The sequence below is a fragment of the Equus caballus genome, chromosome 7, assembly GCF_041296265.1.
Source record: "Equus caballus isolate H_3958 breed thoroughbred chromosome 7, TB-T2T, whole genome shotgun sequence".
Lineage (NCBI taxonomy): Eukaryota > Metazoa > Chordata > Mammalia > Perissodactyla > Equidae > Equus > Equus caballus.
The window spans coordinates 36,524,963-36,544,934 of NC_091690.1; the positions used below are offsets into that span (position 1 = coordinate 36,524,963).

Sequence of the window (19,972 nt, forward strand, 5' to 3'; positions counted from 1 at the left end):
GAAAGCTTAGTCACTTGTTAGCAAATGCTGAAGTCAGAATTTGAATTCAGGGCATCTTATTGTAGGATCTACGCTCTCAACCAGTACCTGATACTTCCTCTTATGAGGGCATCCTGGGCAGGTGCCCATTCAAGTCAGCCTGTATCCTGATGGGATTAGAGCATGTAGACAAATATGACACCGTTCTCTCCTGCCGTGTTTTAGGAGAAGAAGTGGGATGGGCCCCCTGGACCTCTGCTGGGGTGAGCAGAGTGTGTGTGTGGGTGGAAGGGGGTCAGGGGAGAACCAGAGATATTGGAGACAAGGCGATCTGTTTGAATCACCTCATCAGTGTCCTTGCCAAAAATCTGTAACCCGACTTTAATTATGAAGAAACTGGCAAATCCAGAGTGACGGACATGATTCCTAAGATGCTTGCCCAGACCCCTGCCTGCTGTTGTGCGTGCCCTGCATAACCCCCTGCTGGGGGACAGGGCCTGCGCATCATGGGAGTCACTCCCTCGATTGTGTCACACACGTGGCAAAGGCGAAACATCTGCTAATGTGGTTAAAGTCTCTAATCAGTTGACTTTAAGATAATGAGTTGAACAGAGATGATCCTAGGTAGACCGGACTCCTTCAATCAGGGTTTAGCCCTTTCCCCAGGGAGAGAAGCAGCCACCGACATTCTCCTTTCAGCCTTGAAGAAGAAACCGCTGCGTTGTGGAGAGGGCAGTGAGAGCCCAGACCTATAACTGCAAAGAACTGAATTCTTCTGACAACCAGTAAGCTTGGAGGGGAACACTGAACCTCAGTGAGGTCGCAGCACCAGACAACCCAGGCCCAGCCTCCCAACCCACCCACGGAATCCGAGAGAGAGGAAGAGCCTGTTATTTAAAGCTGCTAAATTTATGGTAATTTGTTTCACGGCAACAGGAAACTAATACAAGGGACGTTTTACACGACACCTGCTTCATACTCTTCAAAAAATTATTATCATAAAAAACAACAGGCATGAAGGTGGGGGGAAGATTCTAGTTTAAGAGCAGCTAGAGAGCAAACAAGTAACAGCAAAGAACGACGACAACAACCGCCCTCAGGGCTGGCAGGCATTTCTGACAGTTTACTCACTGGGAGTTTTGGAAACTCAATTTCTGTTTTCCTTCCATTTGAATGTCCTTTTCCTACAGAGATCTCCGCTCTGTGTTTTGAGCAGAGTTTAGGCCTTATGGCTTTGATCTTTACAATGTTCCATCCTGGAAGGGGACAGTTACTTGAAACTAATTACACTGTCCCTTAGCTGTAGAGAAGGGACCTGGCTCCAGCAGTTGCTGGAAGGCCAGGATTTAATGGCAGTGGTGGGGTCATAAGAATGAATGTGAATGGCCTGCACCCACCCTCCTCTCCCACAGCTCTGAAGGTTCGGAGGTGGGGGTATCAGCTGCTCTGACAAGTTTATAATGATAGCACGATTCACTTGGACAAGGACAAAGCATTTGCAACAAGGAATCTCTGCTCAGGAGGCCCCAGATGAAATTTGTCTGCGGTAGCCAGCTTGTCATTGCCCCACTTCTAGGATCCTCCTCCCACCTTGCCTGCCATCTTTGTCACTGAGGAAAAAGTACCTGAAACTGGAGTTTACATTAAGACGTGAATGACCTTTCTTGGACTGAATTGTGTCCCATCCCTCCCCTAATTCATATGCAGAAGCTCTATAGCCCACTGTGACTGCAGTTTAGGAGGTAATTAAGGTTAAATGAGGTCATAAGGGTGGGCTCCTAATCTGTTAGGATTGATGGTCTTATAGGGAGACGAAGAGAGAGAGAGACCTCAGTCTCTCTGCATGCTTGCCCCAGGAAAGGCCATATGAGGACACAGCAGGGAGGTGGCCACCTGCGGCCCCAGGAGAGTGCTCTCACCGCAACCTGACCCCGCGGCCGCCTTGATCTTGGACTTCTCAGCCTCTAGAACTGTGAGAAAATATGTTTCTGTTGTTTCAGCCTCCCAGTCTGTAGTGTTTTGTTATGGCAGCCTGAGCTGATGAATATAGACCTCAATAAAGGGTTTTTGCACTAAAAAAAAGACTGCTGGTGAGCCCCATGTTCAACCCCCATGAAAATCCCTCTAATGGTAGAATTTGAGTCTTTGTAACACCTTGGTCTTGAAGTCAATTTTAAGATCTCTAGAGAGTTCTATTATTTTACATATGGGAATGGGTCTATTAGAGGGAATTGCAAAACATGTACGTGCATGCGCACGCGCACACACACACACACACGCACAAACAGCAGAATAGCTGGGTGGCAAATATATTAATTGAGATAGGAAAAGATTCGTGGGTAGAAGTGTATTTTATTCATTTATTCATTCATTTAACAAATAGGTATTAATCTTCACAAACTAAGGTTATATAGGAAGTGTGGCATTTTTCAAGGCAGAATGGAGCATGCAAAGAAATACAAAGCCCTGTCCTTGAAGGGGTCCAAGACAGACACAAACCCAGAATGATGCAACTCCTGTTTATTAAATGCCTAAAACGAAGCTAGCCCTGTGCTACATGGCTTCTCTTAGATCAGCTCATTTATATAACCAGTCAAGGTCTGTATAATTATTTCCACTTTATATGTGTTCTATTGAGTCCTGGAGAGTTTAAATAACTTCCGCAAAGTCACACAGAACCAAGATTTGTTTGCTCTCCAATATAGCATTCTACATTAATCATGAATGAGGTGGTGTCTGATTAGCCTGAAAGAGAGAAATGAGCTATAAAGTGTTAGAGAAATTCAGGGTTTGATATCGGAGCTAATAGTCAAGGAAGTCTTCATGGAGAAAGGGGCATTCAACTGAATTTATACAGACGAAGCAGAAATGTGAGGGAGGACAATCTAAGTACCTAGAAAGGGTTAAGCCAGGACACAGTGATGGATATAAGCTCCGTGGGGGCTGTGAGATACACACAGTGACCACAGCAGTAAGGACTCATTTAGCAGAGTAACCAGAGTCAGAGTGAAAAGGGAAGTGGTGGGCAGGAGGAATTCAGGGTGGGGAGGTTCTGGAGGCCAAGTGGCCAGCCTCAGGGCTAGTGTCCTAATCTAGGCAATAGCTGAAGAGAGCTTAAGTCAGAGTGGAGAGGGAAGAGCAATGGGGGTGAGGCCTCACATTATTGCCAGAGTAGGATGGTGGGTCCTGATACGCCACCTGTTGGGTGAGGGGAAGGAGAGGAAAAGGGAGTAGTGCTGTTCAAGATGGTGATGAAGATGATGATGAGGATAGAGATGACGTTTAGTAAGCAGTTACCATGGACCACGCCCTGTAGGAAATATTGTTATAGGTAAATTCATAACAACAGTTCTATAGGATAGACATTATTAACACTTCCATTTGACAAATGGAAAACATGTTGTGAGAGGTTAGTTTGTCCAGGTTCTTACAGCCTGCAAGTGGCAGGAACAGGATCTGAGCCCACACTGTTGAGCAAAGACCCAGAACTGCAAACATGGAGAGATTCCCCCAGCTGCGAGATTCCGAATGCGGGAGGGTCCTCAAGTCTTCCCTCTGTCGTCCTGCAGCCCACACCAGATGGGCCACAGGACTACGCAGAAAACATCGAGACACCTAACTGATGGAACGGGTTTTGAAAATGTCTCCATGTTCCTCAAAATAAGGAGTGTGGCTCCTCATGCTGCTTCAGAACTTCTTTATCTTTTAACCATTTTTCCCTTCAAATTTAATTCTGCTACCTTCTGCACTGAGGATTACCTAAAGGCCAAGTTTGACATTCTTAATCCAACCATTTCTGAGTTATCTGAGAACAGAAAAGGTACAGGGATAAATGCTTAAAGCGTTAACTCTGAAAGTGCCAGAGGGAGCTGAGATGGGAAAGCTTCCTTCCAGGAGGACCCTGCAGGGCTCAGACGTGAGGGATCCCCTGTGAGCTGGGCAGTACCAAACCATGCTCCTAGGTTCCAGAGTCCCTTGTTTGTTTTGACTGTCTTGAAAAACTGCCTAGAGATAAATTATGTGGCCACTGAAACTGCTGGGAAGATATCGTTTCCCAAAAGGGGCTTAGCTGGAGGAATTGGAGCCATAGGAAGGCAGTGACAACCTAAGCTGTCAAGGAAAATCAACAGGTGTTTATTTTGTGGGTAACTGCCATGAGTCGCATGAAGTAATGGACCAGGAAGAAGACGCAGAAGAAATATGCTAAGAACATAATCCAAACCTACAAATTTTTATATCAATTCATCCATTACTGAGCAACTACAATGCAGCAGACATGGTGCCCTGTGCTCACGGGCAAATCTAAGACAAACAAAACAGACTTGTCTCCTGCCCTCATGGAATTCATATTGTGGACTACTTATGTGAAATTAAACCACATTTTCTTTTCAGCTGTATTATGAATAACAACAAAAAATAAAAGGGAGAGGGCCAGCCCCGTGGCCGAGTGGTTGAGTTCGCGCGCTCCGCTGCAGGCGGCCCAGTGTTTCGTTGGTTCAAATCCTGGGCGCGGACATGGCACTGCTCATCAAACCATGCTGAGGCAGCATCTCACGTGCCACAACTAGAAGGACCCACAACGAAGAATATACAACTATGTACCTGGGGGCTTTGGGAAGAAAAAGGAAAAAAATAAAATCTTTAAAAAAAAAAATAACAGGGAAGCCCAGCAGAAATATATTCTTCATCTGAATTAAAAGGTAATATGAGATTCGAACACATTATTCATTTCATGATAGGGACAAAGACAGTGGGCTATCACCCACGTGCACACACATACCTTACCTCATGCATGAAGGATATATTCTTTGTCTAGAATTAGCTGAAAAAAAAGTTTGCAGTTTTTACAGTTTTAATAGAGAGAGAAAATATAGGGCAAAATCTTCCTTATTAAGCATCTTACAATTGGTTTGAAAAGACTTGCATTTGAAAAACTGGAGACCAATTCAAGACGGTATAGTCAAGCTCTCCGGTACCCGGGCCACTTCTATCAAACTCAAACACTGATCTGCCTCCTTAAGGGAACAGGCTGCTTCTAAGAACTTGGCATTAATTACCGGGATGCAGATGGGTACAAATAGATGCTGCCAGCTACAAATGAGTCTTATCCGTTCAATAAATTAGGCCCCGTCAGGAATACGTTATGTGTCCTGAAAGTAATAAAAGTGCATTTCTTCATAATTATGCCACTTTCCCATTTTATTTCTAAATTCATTTGAATTGCTGGAGTTCACACAATTAACCAAAAGCCTACTATGTTCAAGGCATGATAGGGGGCCCTGGGGTAACCCAGTGAACAAAACTGTCCCAGATGTTGCGTGTCCTCACGGAGCTTACATTCTAGTGAGTGATCCAAGAACAGGTAAATAAACACATAAATTAAATCACTGCCAATTGTGAAAAGTCCATGAAGATCAATAAGGTGACGATAAGGGAGAGAGTGACGGAAGGGTCTGCTTTAGACAGAGCGGTCAGGGAAGGCTTTAGGATGAATGAGGATTAGCAGAGTGGAGAGCAGGGAGAGCATTTCAGCTGTAAGTAGAATCACGAAAGGACGTGGAGTTTTCTAAGAGCCACAGGAGCTCAATGTGCGTGTTGGCTAGTGAACAAGGAAAGGGGCGGCCAGAAGTTGGAGAGAGGGGTGAGGGCCAAATCCAGCAGGACTTAAAAGACCCGAAGAGAAGAGATTAGAGGGGCCTGGCGTGGATCCAGACAGCAGTGAGGAGGCTACTGCATTAGGCCAGGTAAAGAGAAGTACTGACGTTATGAGGATTATGACCCTGGAGATGGAGCATGTGGACACATTCAAGAGACAGTATGAATTTGCTGCTCCATCAGTTGAGGGGATGAAAGAATAGGAGGAATCAAGCATAACTTTTTTTTCACTTGAGTAAGTAGAATGCCCGTTTGCAACAGGAGGAAAGAGAAGAAAAGTGAAGGACAAATAGATTTATAGGTTTGATGTCTGGAGGATGAAACACTTTAAGTGTGATGATTTCTATTTTCCCAATGGAAAGTGAGATCCGCGATCACATTTTTGTTGTAGAAAAAAATAATTTTCAAAACCCATTAGCTTCCCTTTAAGCCCCCAAATATTTTATGGTCTGCAAGTTTTCATTGACCATTTCTCTTATTTCCCTGTTAGCATTTGTACTGCCTCCTTCCTCCTCTTGGCACTTCTGCCATCTTTCCTGCTTTCTGAGTCACTTAGCTCCAAGCACACAGGCCTCCGAGTGCCACAGGCAGACTCAGCGGCTTCCTCAGACGCAGATGCTACTGAAACCCAAACCCATGGAAACTACAAAGTGAGGGAGAGAATGCTCAATTTCCTTTATTTTCATTGGCAGTTTCCCATTTTAGGGCACCGTGATTGCTTTGGGGCAATGTGGAGCAGTGCTTTCTTCCATTGTTAATTTAACAACCCTGTTATTCCATTGTCTGTTTTGCCATAATATCAACTCTTCCTCCCATATCTCTCAGACAAATGACCTAGCTCTTCAAGCACTATCCATGGAGGGCTTCACCATCCACCGAGGTAGAACACAGATACAGCAGTCCCCCTTTTATCCACAGTTTCACTTTCTGCGGTTTCAGTTACCTGAGACCAACTGAAGTCTGAAAATATTAAACGGAAGATTCCAGAAATAAACAACCCATAAGTTTTAAATTACACGCCATTCTGAGAAGCGTGATGAAATCTTGTGCTGTCCTGCTCTGTCCTGCCCAAGATATGACTCATCCTTTTGTCCAGCGGATCCAATGCTATATATACTACCCGCCCATTAGTCGCTTAGTAGCCATCTCAGTAATCAGATCAACTGTCACCGTATTGCAGTGCTTGTGTTCAAGTCACCCTTAGTTTAGCAAAGGCCCCAAAGTACAAGAGTAGTGATGCTGGCAATCCAGATAATCTCTGACTGTGCCTAATTTATAAATTAAACTTTATCATAGGTATGCATGTATAGGAAATAACATAGTATAGATAAGGTTTGGTACTATCTATGATTTCAGGCATCCACCGGGGATCTTAGAACACATCCCTCACAAATAACCGGAGACTACTGTATATCATGCTAGTGTTTAGATATGTATGTGCTATCACATAAGGATATAGGAGAAAATGATATTCTAAAAATAAATTGTATTATTACACTGTAATTTCCTACCATTATTTGCAAAAGCTGAGATGTACTAGGTAGAAGGATGAAGGAACTCCAGTTTCAACAGCGTGTATTTAGGTTAAAAACATATGAAGAATGACAAGTGGAGACAGAACCCTGCTGAAGAGAAAGAAGACCTACCGATCTGAGTCATCCAGCCATTCGTTAATTCCTCCGTATCTTAAATATTCACTGAGTATGTGCTCGATGACTTCACCTTATGTTCCTGGCATTGGGAATTTGAAAAATGAATAAGAACTAATTATAGTAGGACAAGAACGAGGAGAGCTGAACTCAAAGTGTCATGAGGACTCAGATTTAGGAAGGACAGGGGTGCAGCTCGGCATGGAAGGCAGAGATGTGGGCTGGGCAGTTGCTCGTCAGGGAAGGCTGTCATAAAGGAGGTGACATTTATGTCCAGTTTCAGTAATATTAAGTGGCCGTGGCAGAGGGTATATGGGTGAGGAGGAAGGTGGAGCAAGGGAAGAAAGAAGAGAGGAGTGGAGGAGATGAGGCAGAGAAAGCAGGCGGGAGCTAGGGATCTGTCTGGAGAGGGGTTCTGCATGCATTTCATAAACTCCTATAAACATCTTGTAAACCTGTGTTCACAAGTGTTTGATCACTCCAGATATTATATGTCTAGGCACCTCACTCCTCAATCTTTATCTGCCTGGGTGTTCTTTTTCAAAAAGATGTTCCATCTTGTTTAAGTGGACCTAGGATCCCTCCCTCAGACAAAAGCTGTTCCCTTCGCTGAGGCTGACTTCTCACCCCGGCACTAGTCCCCTCATCAGTCGACACTGTGTATTGTACACATGCCAGTGCATGGGATCTTCATGAGGTGTGATGGCAATGGAGAATTGAGGGTAGAGACAGAGATGCAATAACCCAGAGGAACCGAAATCGTCATTCATCCTTAAATTCCTGACAATCTAACTGATAGGCAAAAACATACTGTCTTGAGGTGACTTAAGAGATCTTACAAAAGAAACTACGGACAACCATGCCTTCCTACTAGCCAAGCTGAGTGCCTGGGTCCTACATGGAAGAAAAGCAAAATTACTGTCTACACCTGCATGGTTTCTTCAGGAAGGCTGACCGAGCTAGCTTTGACGCATTCTGTGTTTTTGTGATGGTGCAAAGAGGGGTGGTGGGAGGCATGCAGGGTGACTAAAGGAAAGGACCAAGGCCTAGGGGCCCAGTGCTGGTGAAACCTACTCGGGAACTCTGTGTGTGCTGAGTGACTGGCCCAGATGAGGAACTGATGTCCATTTGTTTGCCTGACTCAGAATCAATATTCATAGAATGATTCAAATAAAAAAGAAAAAAGATTTAGTTTCTCTGGCAAACCAATAAAAGGCTCTGGGATTTTCCTTTAAACATTTTGAATAATCCTATTAGTAGCTTAGAAAAATGGGATTATTTTAATGGCAAAGTATATATATCCATATATTTCCCATCCACCAGTGTCTAAAGGAGATTATCCACACTGGCTGAAACCTACCGTTTTTGTGGGGTATATCCCTGTCACCAGGTTTGGAGAGGCAGGAGAGGGAAAGAGCCGCTCAGCCACTCTTCTGGGGCTGAATCTGCCCGATAATGTCTTCTTTGCCCACGTGCCAAATGGCGTGTAGACTAGTTCTCCTCAGCGTCAAGTCAGGCGAAGCCCAGCGGGGGCGCGTAGTGCAGGCCAGAATCAAACTGGTGAGTCAGAACACCTAGGTTTTTAAAGATTTCATTTTTCCTTTTTCTCCCCTAAGCCCCCTGGTACATAGTAGTATATTCTAGTTGTGGCATATGGGGTGCTGCCTCAGCGTGGCCTGATGAGCAGTGCCATGTCCGCCGCACCCAGGATCCGAACCAGCGAAACACCAGGCCACCATAGCAGAGCGCCCAAAATTAAACACTTGGCCACGGGGCCGGCCCCAGAACACCTAAGTTTATATCTTGGTTCTGGCTATGACATGTCACCTAAAAAGGGGAAATCAGTAATATTCAAGTCATGCGGGTGTCTTGAGAACTAAACAAGACTATGTAAGTGGGAGCACCAGGTCAAGCGGCCAGACCACCAGTTCTGGTTGTTATTTGTACTAGTCTGGAAGTCTCTGATGTCCTAGAGCCTATTTTGCAGGTATTTTCTTGCCAAATCAGCTGCCCTGACTTGGAGCAGGTGGGGTTTATTTTCTGGTCCATGTGTAGCCCTGCTGGGAGGTAGAGAGTATAAAAGGAAGACTTCTTCCTGTGTTCTCTTCCAGCCTTAGGATCTGACCAATGAGGTTTATAGAACTAATCCTGCTGTTTCACAATACCGTGTCTGTATGAGAATATATAGATATATATTTGTGTGTATGAATGTGAGTTGTATGATTTTTAACAAAATTTCTACACGGTTGGATTTTCTTAGCAATCCTCTTTACATAACCTATGCACCCTTCCCCAACTTCAAGAGTTGTGTGATTTCCGGACAAGAGAAACAAAGATACTTATGTGAGAAATTGGCCTGACTTTCTTCCAAAGCCTTCCCATCTCCCTGATGTCGTTACTTGCAGGGATCAGACACGCATGCTGCCAGAAACATTTCTTCTATATGTTGTAATGACTCGTGCCCCCGGGATAATGAACAAGACTTGGCAAAAGCCAGGCCCCTGTAGCTGAGCCAACAGGAGACGTCCACATCAGAGAAGCCAATAACCAGAAGGCCCAACTAGAAACCCCATTAGGGATTTGCAGGACAAAAAAGCCATTAGCCACCAAAGTCTCTTTTGATTTAAACAAGTGACAGGTCCTATATGTGTTTCTTAGAGGTATTTTCCTTACTAATCATTTAAATTTCCCATCATGAATCTTTATTTCAATTGGCGAAAGAGGCAAGGAGCGCTTTAGGAGCTATTAATTTATAGTCAAGGAACTCTATTGAGAGGCATACATAGACACCGTCTTTATTCTTCACTTTCATTTAACCATCAGGTACAGTTGGTTTATTTTGTGCAGGGCTGGAGGAAGGAAGGGGGCATGCACACAGGGCCGTGCACACAGTACGTATTGGGCAAATAGCAGAGGGTGGAAGGAAAAAAAGAGGGGATTGATAGAGGGAGGAAAGAGAATGAAGGCAGAAGAGAAACAAGGAGAGAAAATCGTGACCACAATAAAGGAAAGGGCAGAAGACGACACAGAATGAGACACCAGATGACTCTTGAGGTAAGCTCTGGAAGTTGTACGCAGCTCTCCCCTTTGCAGTTTCAGAGGGTTGTTCCCTGCTGAAATGTTAACTGATTAACTATTTTTTCATTCCCTTCAAATGTGTTAGTCTTTAAACCAAATCCTCTGTAAACTGGGTTACCATAGTAACCCAACCTCACGTAAATGGTTCCTGGTGGGCAGCAGCCAGTGGTGGTGGCCAAGAGGGCCGAGGAAGTCAATGTAAAGGTCAGAGGAGGCCCTTGAGACAGAGGTCCCCACCCCAGGCTGAGGAAACCACCAGTGTGTCCCTGGGGCCCTCCAGGCACTAGAGTCTAAATCTGCGGTCTGCCCAGAAAAGGACGGTCCTGGTTGGGGCAGTGGGGTGGGGCGGAGGATCATGCTACACTCAGAAAAGGACTCTGCCCCTGCGTGTCCCACATCTGGTCAGCCTCAGGGTTCAGCCAGGCTTCAGTGCACAGGACAATGTAAGGAGAGAGCAAGCAAGAACATTTGTTATTTCTACCCAGGCGGAAAGCAAACAGCAGCAAGAGCAGCAGAAGATTCAATGTCGGAACAGCCTACAAACTGCAGGCTGTAACCTCGACGGTATTGATTGAGTGCACTTGTCCATCTTCATTTTTAACGGTGAGCTTGATTTCTGGCAAGTTTATAGGATTATGGCTTTAATTGGATGTCTGTGTTTTACTAGATGTAAGTGAAATTTATGGCTGTGGGGTTTGTGGTGCCAAGGTTTACCTCAGTCACTGCTTCCAGCTGAGAGACCTGAGACCCGCCAGCCAATCGGAGGCAGTTCTGGGGCTTGCGTGCCAGGGAGGCACCGGTGGGGGCCGCCTGCAGGCCAGGGTCACATGGAGAGCAGACCGACCAGGACGCGAGCCAGGAGCTCTCACTGCACCCACACGTCTCCCGTGCTCTCTAGCCTCATCTGATGCTAAAAGGAATTGGTAACAGGCATCTTGGAGAGATTATTGATATTTAGGCAGGTCCCTGAGTGCTGGCAGTACACAGAGAACCGCTAGGTAGGATGGCTGCTGTTGTAAAGTGTTTAGAGCAGGCTTCTAGCAGAGGCCGAGGGGTGTGGGAAATTAGAGGAGCATAGGGAAGCTCTTGAAGCCTTTGAACCTAGGCAGTTGGTGTACTTATCTTCTGTGATTTAATAACTTATTATGTAAATTTAAATTATTATTTCATTTTTCAAAGTGTGACTGCTCCTAATAACTCATCTGACCTCCAGAGCAGCTATCTGTTCATGCATTCACTTATTCATTTTACCAATTATTTATTGTGCACCTAATATGTGCCATTCCCTGGGTGTTAGGTGAGGGTAGGAGAAAGTCTTATTTTATTTTGAGGTTGAGAAAACTAAAGCCCAGAAAAGCTATGTCCTTTACCCTGGCCACATAGAAGCCTCCTGGTAGGGTCGGAACTAGGACCTGGATACCTTATTTCAAAGTCAGAAAGAACCTGGTCAGCTGGTTGGTAGGTCAGAGAGTCAGAGCTGAAAAAACAAAGGAGGGAACTTCCAGTTAGTAAATGAGTTCTTGGACTTCTTTTTGGCTGCTCAGAAAACCCAAGGGCTCATTTTCTAGTTTTAGTTGGTTTGGACAGTTTTATTTACTAAATTAGGTGGCCTCCAGGAAGCTGAGGTTACATAAATCGTTCAGTCAGATTCTTCTGACCAAGGACAGTGGAATGCTGCCTGATGAGAGTCAATCCCGATCCTTTGTTACCTAAATGCATTGCTTGTTTATGAAGTGGGCTCGGAATAGAGATTCTTTGGGTGGGGCCCAGACTGAAGGAGCAGAGATCCATCACTATAAAAGAATTTGACAAGACAAAAATAAGAAGCATTTAAATTTTACATATGTGCTAGGTACTCTGGCTAGCGCTTTGCTTGCATGATTTCATTCGATTCTTACAATGCCCATTTTATAGATGAGAACATTGAAGCTTAGAGAAATTATGTAATTTGTCCAGGGCATACAGCTCCTAAATGGGCAGAGCTAGGATTCTGTGGTGCTTTGATATGACCACATAGCTCATGCCTTTAATCACTGCACTCTTCACGAGGGGATTTAGAGGCATGTTGAGGTGGGTGCCATTGTTTTATAAATGTTCTGACGACACTGTTTTAAAAAGGGCTTAAACTCTTCATACATTGGCCTATCAGATAAATGAATAAACGTGTGATACAAGAAAAGGTAATACTGAAAAATTAGGGTGGATAAGAGCGTGGAAGCACTTGACTGCCAGTCCAAAAATTTCGAATTTGATTCAGTGGTAGGAGAGAGCCTCTGAAGGCTCTTTAGTGGGGGCACATTGTGATGAGAGTCGCGTTGTGTGTACTGTTGATGCCCAGTCAGGGGATTAGTGACCTAATTCAGTAAGAGAGGGAGTGCTGAGGCAGCTAGTGGACTTGGCCGCAAACAGGAGCAGGCTGGTTGTGGTAAGAGGCTCACTTTGAGGGTTTTGGTTTAGTTGTTGGGTCTGAAATGTTTGTGCCAATCATGGAAATATCTGGGAGCATTTGGAAATACCGGAGCTCAGGAGAAAATAGGCAGGGGCAGAAAATATATATTTACATATCAGTTTACACAGAAGTCACAGTTGGAAGGAACTCAGGAAAGGAAAGGGATCTTATGGAACTGCATGATAAAAGACCTAAGCTCAGAGGTCTCTTTTTGAGAAAGATGAATAGGAAAGAGAGATCGGAAAGAAAGAGAACCAGGAGATCCATGTGGGGTAGAATTTCATGATATAGAGGATAGTCAAAGGCTTCAGACGCTCTAGAGAAGTCAGGGAATGAGGACTAAGAAACAATTGTTGGCTTGAGTGATTTAGAGATCACTGGCATCCTCGGAGGAAGCATTGTGAGACACGGGTAAGGGGAAGCCATCTTGCAGAGTTCATGAGCCAGTGGCTGGAGGAATATGAAGTTCTCTTTGCTGGGGGGGAGGCAGACAACTCTGTGGAGGGGATAGGGTAGCAGCTTAAACATGGTAAGAGACAGGTTAGCAAGAGAGCAGAAGGACATTTTTTTTTATGAGTGGGGAGATAATAATAATGGTTAATTAAAGAGAGAGAAACATGTTTGTAAACAGTGCAAAAACATCCAGAGAACAGAGAATGATTGAAGTTATAAGACAGAAGGTGGGGAGAGTTTTGATAGAGCAAGATCTTTGAGAAAGAAGAAGGTGGTAGGTAGGGAAAGACCCTAAGTACTGAGCTTGGTCTTAAGAAGAAGCAGGGGCTGCTTGCCGTGTAAGAGCTTTGAGAGAGTGAGCAAAGAAAGGCATTCTGGGAGCCTGGCAGACTGCATAAACATCCTCAGGGTCTTCTGCTGGAGCACAGGTGGGTTGGTAGGTGAGGAAGTAATGATTTCAGGCAACTTCCAGGAGAAGTGAAATGTGGAGTTGATACGGAATAAATAGGTGATAAGATTTCAGATGAGGTGAAAAGGCCAGGTGAGTTGAATTAAAATGACTTGTGGTTAGCAAAGATTAAACATGTTTCATAAAGTTCTCCAGTTGTATTTCACAGCCTGGGATGGTGAACGGAAAAAGCAAAGGGTAGTTTCTCAAAGATGAGAATTGGCAAGGAGAAAATGGCAAGGAGAGAAGGCATTTGAGGTCGTGGTGAAATGACTCAGCATCGCATTAAGGTGAGTAGGAAGACGAATGAGCTAAGAATGGAGATAATGAATTACATGGGAATAGGAATGGCGCGATTACTGGAACTTAGGGTTAAAACAAAGAACCACTTTAGTTAAGCAAAGGCAAAAGGAAATTAGAGGATAAAGAGGGAGAAATCAGAAAGGAATTGTTGCAAGTTCAAGACCCTAGAGGTAGAAGAGTCAGTTCTGTGTGATGGTGACGTGTGACTGGGATGGCAAGATCAGCCAGTCTCTGAAGATGCTAGAGAGTTACAGATCACCAGTATGAATGTTGGTATATAGGATTAGGGTGCAATAGCACAAGCCAAGGCAGAAACTGTGAGTGCCCTGGAGCTAAGCAAATAATGAGGACAATATGGGCTTCAAAGATTAGCCCATGTCTAGGGATGGTGAGGGGACACTGTTTTGGATGGTGCAGTGTGCATAAGTAGACCCTTCTTCTGGTTCTGGGTGTCAGGGGTGGCGGAGTGTGGAAATGGAGCTTGTTGGGAGGCCTCTGGGGCGACAATAATGCATGATGGTTACAAGCTGCGGTTCTTGGTCAGGCTGCCTGGTTTCTATCCTGGTTCTGTTATTTTCCAAGCCAGGTGGTCATGGGTAAGCTACTCAACCACCCCGTCCCTCAGTTTCCACCTCTGTAAAATGGTGATAATGGTGGTATCTCCCTCATAGGATTGCTGTGAGGATTAACTGAAGTAATGAAAGAGAGGAGCATAAACACACTATGTAGTAAACACTCAATAAAAATGAGCTTTTATGTTATTATTATCATTATTGGAAGAGTTATACAGCAAGTGGTATGTATCATCAGGGAGAAAAGTAGGTTTTAGTTTATGCGGCCATGTATGGAGGAGTGTTTAAAGAAAATATCAAGGATGTAAGAGATTTTGTCTCCAATAAAATTGGGGTACCAAGGTTCACCCTGGTTCTGCTCCTTAGGGAGCAGCAGCTTTCAAGAGGAGAGGGAACCAACTGGTTGGGGAAGTGACCAGGAGCTGGGAGAGGAGGGAGGGGCTCAAGCTGGAACATCAAGAGAGAATTGTACAGTAAAGGGGGCCCTGGGGAATTGCGAGTCGAGATAAAGGAAAAAACACTTTTGATCAGAGCTTTTCTTTTGGTTCCTTTTTTTTGGTCTTGATTTGCCCTAAAATGAGTTAGAAAAACGCTTTTCTTTCTTTTGATGAGAATAATAATCCATAGCATTGCTTTGAAAATTTTAAGTTTTGAAACCAGAAAGTCTTTTGCCCTTGTTTTGCCAATAAATATGAAATTTAATGAAGGTCTTCTGTCCTTTCTCACTAATCTTAGTAGTTTCTAAAACTCTTTTTAAAAATTATGTCATTAATTTGAAAGAAAGCATATTAAAGTATTAGGTATTACAATCCTAATCTCGTCCTCTGCCTTGTAAAATGACAGATCTCAAAAAAAGAGAGTGGTCCTGCTCGCACCAGTTTTACTTGCTCTTAAGGGAAAGCCATCGCCACCAGGAAGAAGGGCTCCTGAAGGAAGACAGAGGAAGAAGGGGGGCCTATTTAAAGAGAGGGTTGTGTGAGGAGATTTGTGAGCGATGAAAGAGATACGCGGGTGATAAATTTAGGTTTTCCTGAGGAAGAGAACTTTGGGAAAGAAAAATGTTTAAAAGCACTTTTTAAATAAAATTTTGTTATAAAAATTTTAAAGATTACAGAAAAGTAGAAAAAACAGTTCAATAAGTAACAACGTATTCACCATCTATATTTGACAATTGCCAATGCTTTGCTGAATTTGCTCCATCTATCGACCTGGCTGCTTTTGAACCCATTTTGGGGAACCATTTAAAAGTAAGCTAGAGACATCATGGTACTTCATCCTTAAGTTCTTTAGCATGCATCTCCAAAACATGTCAAAGACAGTTGCAGTTGCTATTTCTGCTTAACAAACCACTCCAAACAGTGGCACAAAATAGCAACTGTTTTATTACACTCCCGGACTCTGTGGGTCAGGAATGCATGGACAGATGGCTTGTCCCTGTTCCACAATATCTGGGATTTCAATTGGGAGTATTCAAATGGCTAGGGGCTGGAATTATCTGGCGGCCTCTGCAGATAAGCCCAGGAATGACTCAAAGTCTGATTTTAGTTGAGCCTGTGAACTGGAGCACTCATGTGGCCCCTCTGTGTGGCTTAGGCATCTCACAGTATGGCATTTGGGTTCCAACAGGGCACATGTCAAGAAAGGAGTGGCCATTCCAGGAGAACTAGGTGGAACCTGCATAGACTTTTCTGATGTGGCCTTAGAAGCCCTGAAGCCTCGTGTCCACTGAACCCTGCTGGCCAAGGCATGTATATACACGCCCGTATTCAAGGCAAGGGAAGTAGACCCCTCCTCTGCATGGGATGAGTGTCAAGGACTTTTAGCTACTTTGAAAAGCCACCACAAAGACAATTTCCTACATAACACAACACTATTATCATACCAACAAAAATAAGCTCTGAATATCATCTAATACCAACTATCCCCCAATTATCTCAAAAGTGCCTTTAAAAGCTGATTTTTTTCAGAACTCAAATCCAATCAAGGCCAATGCATTAAATTTCTTATTCTGTATCTTAGTTTAAGGAGGATTTTAAAGAAGCCTTCTAGTATAATATGCAATATAACATCATTTTCCACTTGCCAAAGCAGCTGACTTTCAGTTCAAATCGATACAAGTCTTTATTGCTTTCAGGGGCAAGTTTGTAGTCTTTGTTTGTTTGGGATGCAGTAAGTACGCTGAGACTGGCCTCGCTTCAGACTGATTACCTTTGAATCATTCATTCATTCATTTAATAATAACTTATTGAGGGCATTCTATATTCCGGGCACTGTGCTAGATGCTAGGCATATAAACGTGAATAATACAAAAGTAATGTGGAAAAAGCAAAATCCTCAACCTCAGTCAACTCTCAACTAGGCAGAGTAGACAGAAACTCAATAGGCAATTATAAGTAGTGGGATACCCGGTGTAACAGAGGAAGTTTAGTTAGAGTCATGGGAGCAGACAGATAGGAGTCTCTCACTCTTGAGAGTCAGTTCAGAGTGTAACAGGGATAGAGACATGTCTGCAGATAGATCACAATACAAGTGCTAAAACAGATGCAAGAATAGAGCATGGTGAAGAAAGTGCGTATAAAAACATTTAGTGACCCATTTCCCATAAAATAAAGTCCAAATGCAGTGGCACATTTTACTTTACTCTCCTTCTTTTGCTCTTTTCTGATTCACCTCCCTAAGTCCAAAAGTGTGTTCCTAAGAATCTTGGTCCTCTTGGATTGCTCTCTGGCCTAGGCCATTGACCCAGTTGGCTCGTTTGTACGTTTTATTTCATTAAGTTTAGATTTCTCCCCATTATATATTTACACTTACTTCTGAGCCCACACACAAAGCCTGCAAACTCTACTCCCCACCTCTCTGCCTGCTTCCCCTTGGGTTTTTCCTGTGGAAGTTGGAAAGCTGATGGGCTCCCACTGACTCTGCCATTTTGGACAACATCACTGCTGCTCACTAGGGAAGCCATAAAGCCCGGCTCATTTGCATGAATCTCTGCCGTGGCTTATCTGACCCCAGGGCTGTTAGAAGTACTCATTAGATCCTCTTTAATTAAATATGTAACACACATCATGCCATCAAGCATAGGCAAAAGAAAAAAAAAAAGAGGAAAGAAAAATACAAATCTAACAACGGCTCCTGCTCCTAATTAAAAGCAGGCTGCCTTTGCCTGAGAGCAAGCTGGGGATACCGCTTTTATCCTGGGCACAGCCATGGAACCCCTGGTGCCAAAGCCAGGGGGCAGGGACATGAGGCTTGGATGTGCCAAGGGGGCTGAGCTTTGTTGGGTGACATAGGCTCTCTCCCTTAGCAGTAGGTGGGATCTAATTTCTGCTCCTGATATGTGATTCAAGGTAAGGATGAGCTTTTAATTCCTTTTATCCCGTTTTTCAAATGCTCTTGGATTCAATACCGTATAGTAGTATTGTAGGTAAACAGAATATGAACACAGTGGGATGGTCTCACCAGGCAAAACGTCATGAAAGCTCAAAGAAAATGAGCCCACAGGCATCAGTTGCTCATATGTGATGGCAGCAGGAGGTGAAGGAGCAGATTGGCATGGGGGCACAACGGAGAGGCTCCTTGACAGTCTTTATTGTATGCAGGGCTGAAGGTTGAAAACAGCAGACATAAGTAGGACTTCTTCACTCACCTTCTCGTCATCTTGGTTCTTAGGTACCCCTTGAATTTTCCTTCTCCCCTCTCCTAATCTCTTCTCATCTTCACTCCACCCTTGCCACTTCTCTTTCTTCTAGGGAAACTCAGCAGAACCTCTCCACCTCTGCACTTGAGCTGCCTTTTCTATTATATCCAAATGTTGAAACAGCTTCCCCATGCCCAAATGAATCAAAATACCTCTTAGTTATCTTTTCAATAGTGATGGCTCCTGAATTTTTATAGTGGAGCGATAATCTTGTTGGAAGAGGGGCAGGGCAGGAAGGGTGTCTGGGAAGGAACTTATCCTCATGCTACATATGCTTTCCAAGCCCACTTTTTATTTGTCATGTTTGTCTGTTTGTGGTAGCCTTAAAGGGGTGATGGGAACTCCCACTTTAGGTGCTGCTCTACGATTAACTAGGAATTCTGGATCCTTTATAAGATTCACTTGAAGTGGAAAGGAAGATTCTTTTTTATCCCTGCTGTTCTCTTTAATTTTTTACTCCAGTCCTCATCCAATGTAGTGTCCCAATGGCCATTGGGGAGAGCAAGAAGGGAGGATATTCACGGTATTCATTTGCAAGGTTTGCTGCCAACTCTTTGGGCACAAGGGCTGTTGAATCTATCAAGATCTCTCAACCACAAACATATTCATTTAGTGAATAATTGTTAGGCCTTGTTATGTGCCAGGGCTTGTTTCAAATGCTAGGGACACAGCAGCAAAGAAGGAAATGCCCTCCTCTCATGGAGTTTACATTCCAGTGGGGGGGGATCAGATCAGAAAACAAATAAACACCTAAGTATATGAAATTCTAGGTAGTGAAAAATAGAAATGAGGGGGAAAAGGGTATGTAAAGCAATGGGAAATGACAGAGGTGCCAATTTAGATGAGGTGGTTGAAAATTTGGGCAAAGACCTGTGTGAAGTGAGGGAGGGAACCGTGTGAATATCTGGGGGAAGAAGTGTGCCAGGACACCACGTTCAAGGCACCGAGGCTGGAGCTTGGAGTATTTGAGAACTAGCAAGGAGGCTACTATGGCTGGAACAGAATGAGCAAATAGGAGAAGTATTAGAATACTTCCAGTTGATTCTAAAGCATCAAAGCCCAATTTTTAACCTTGTTACTGCTTTGGACTGCACCTATGTCATCATTCTGATGTATGAAGACTGGAGAAAGGAGATGATTGGCTGCTATCTGTTATATTCCCAGTTTGGTTGTGGTTCAACAAATCAAGGTAGGAAATGGATCTTAGAATACAGGAAGGCCTTCAGGGGCTCAGTGTTATGTAATTCAATCATGGAAATTAGAGACACCAAACTCTTTCAAGACTTTGAACCTTGAAAGATGGAAGAGAGATGAATTGAGGCAAGAGGGTGAACCTGGAGTAATAGAGGTCTAAAACCTTTCTATTTATGTGGGTAGAAGGGTGTGGTTTTGGATAGAAAAGGCTCTAGTCAACTTTTGGCACAGAAAACAAGTCAAAGTAGAGTCAGAGACTTGTGATTCAAAAGAAAAATAGAAAATAGCTGAGGGAACAAATTAGAGTGGAGATGTGAAGGATGTAGTCAAAGGCATAGGTCAGGTGTCAGATTTGAGCAGGGTGCCACTTCTTTCCCTGGTCCAGAAAGAAGAAAGTTCTTCACTCATAGGTGAAGGTTTAGAGAAATGCGGAAATTGTATCTCCAGTACGGAACTCTCTCCCAAATTCAGGACTTGGGTGTCTAGATTCACATA

The 19,972-nt window shown here is 43.9% G+C and overlaps 1 long non-coding RNA gene across 1 annotated transcript in view; it reads left to right on the plus strand.

Annotated features, from left to right (window-relative positions):
- Window positions 1-10,792: 10,792 nt before the first annotated feature.
- Window positions 10,793-19,972, plus strand: part of LOC111774254 (uncharacterized) — a 54,096-nt gene continuing 44,916 nt past the window's right edge. The window contains exon 1 of the long non-coding RNA XR_002809137.2: window positions 10,793-10,964. This is a non-coding gene — a long non-coding RNA (uncharacterized lncRNA). The remainder of the gene's footprint in view (window positions 10,965-19,972) is intronic.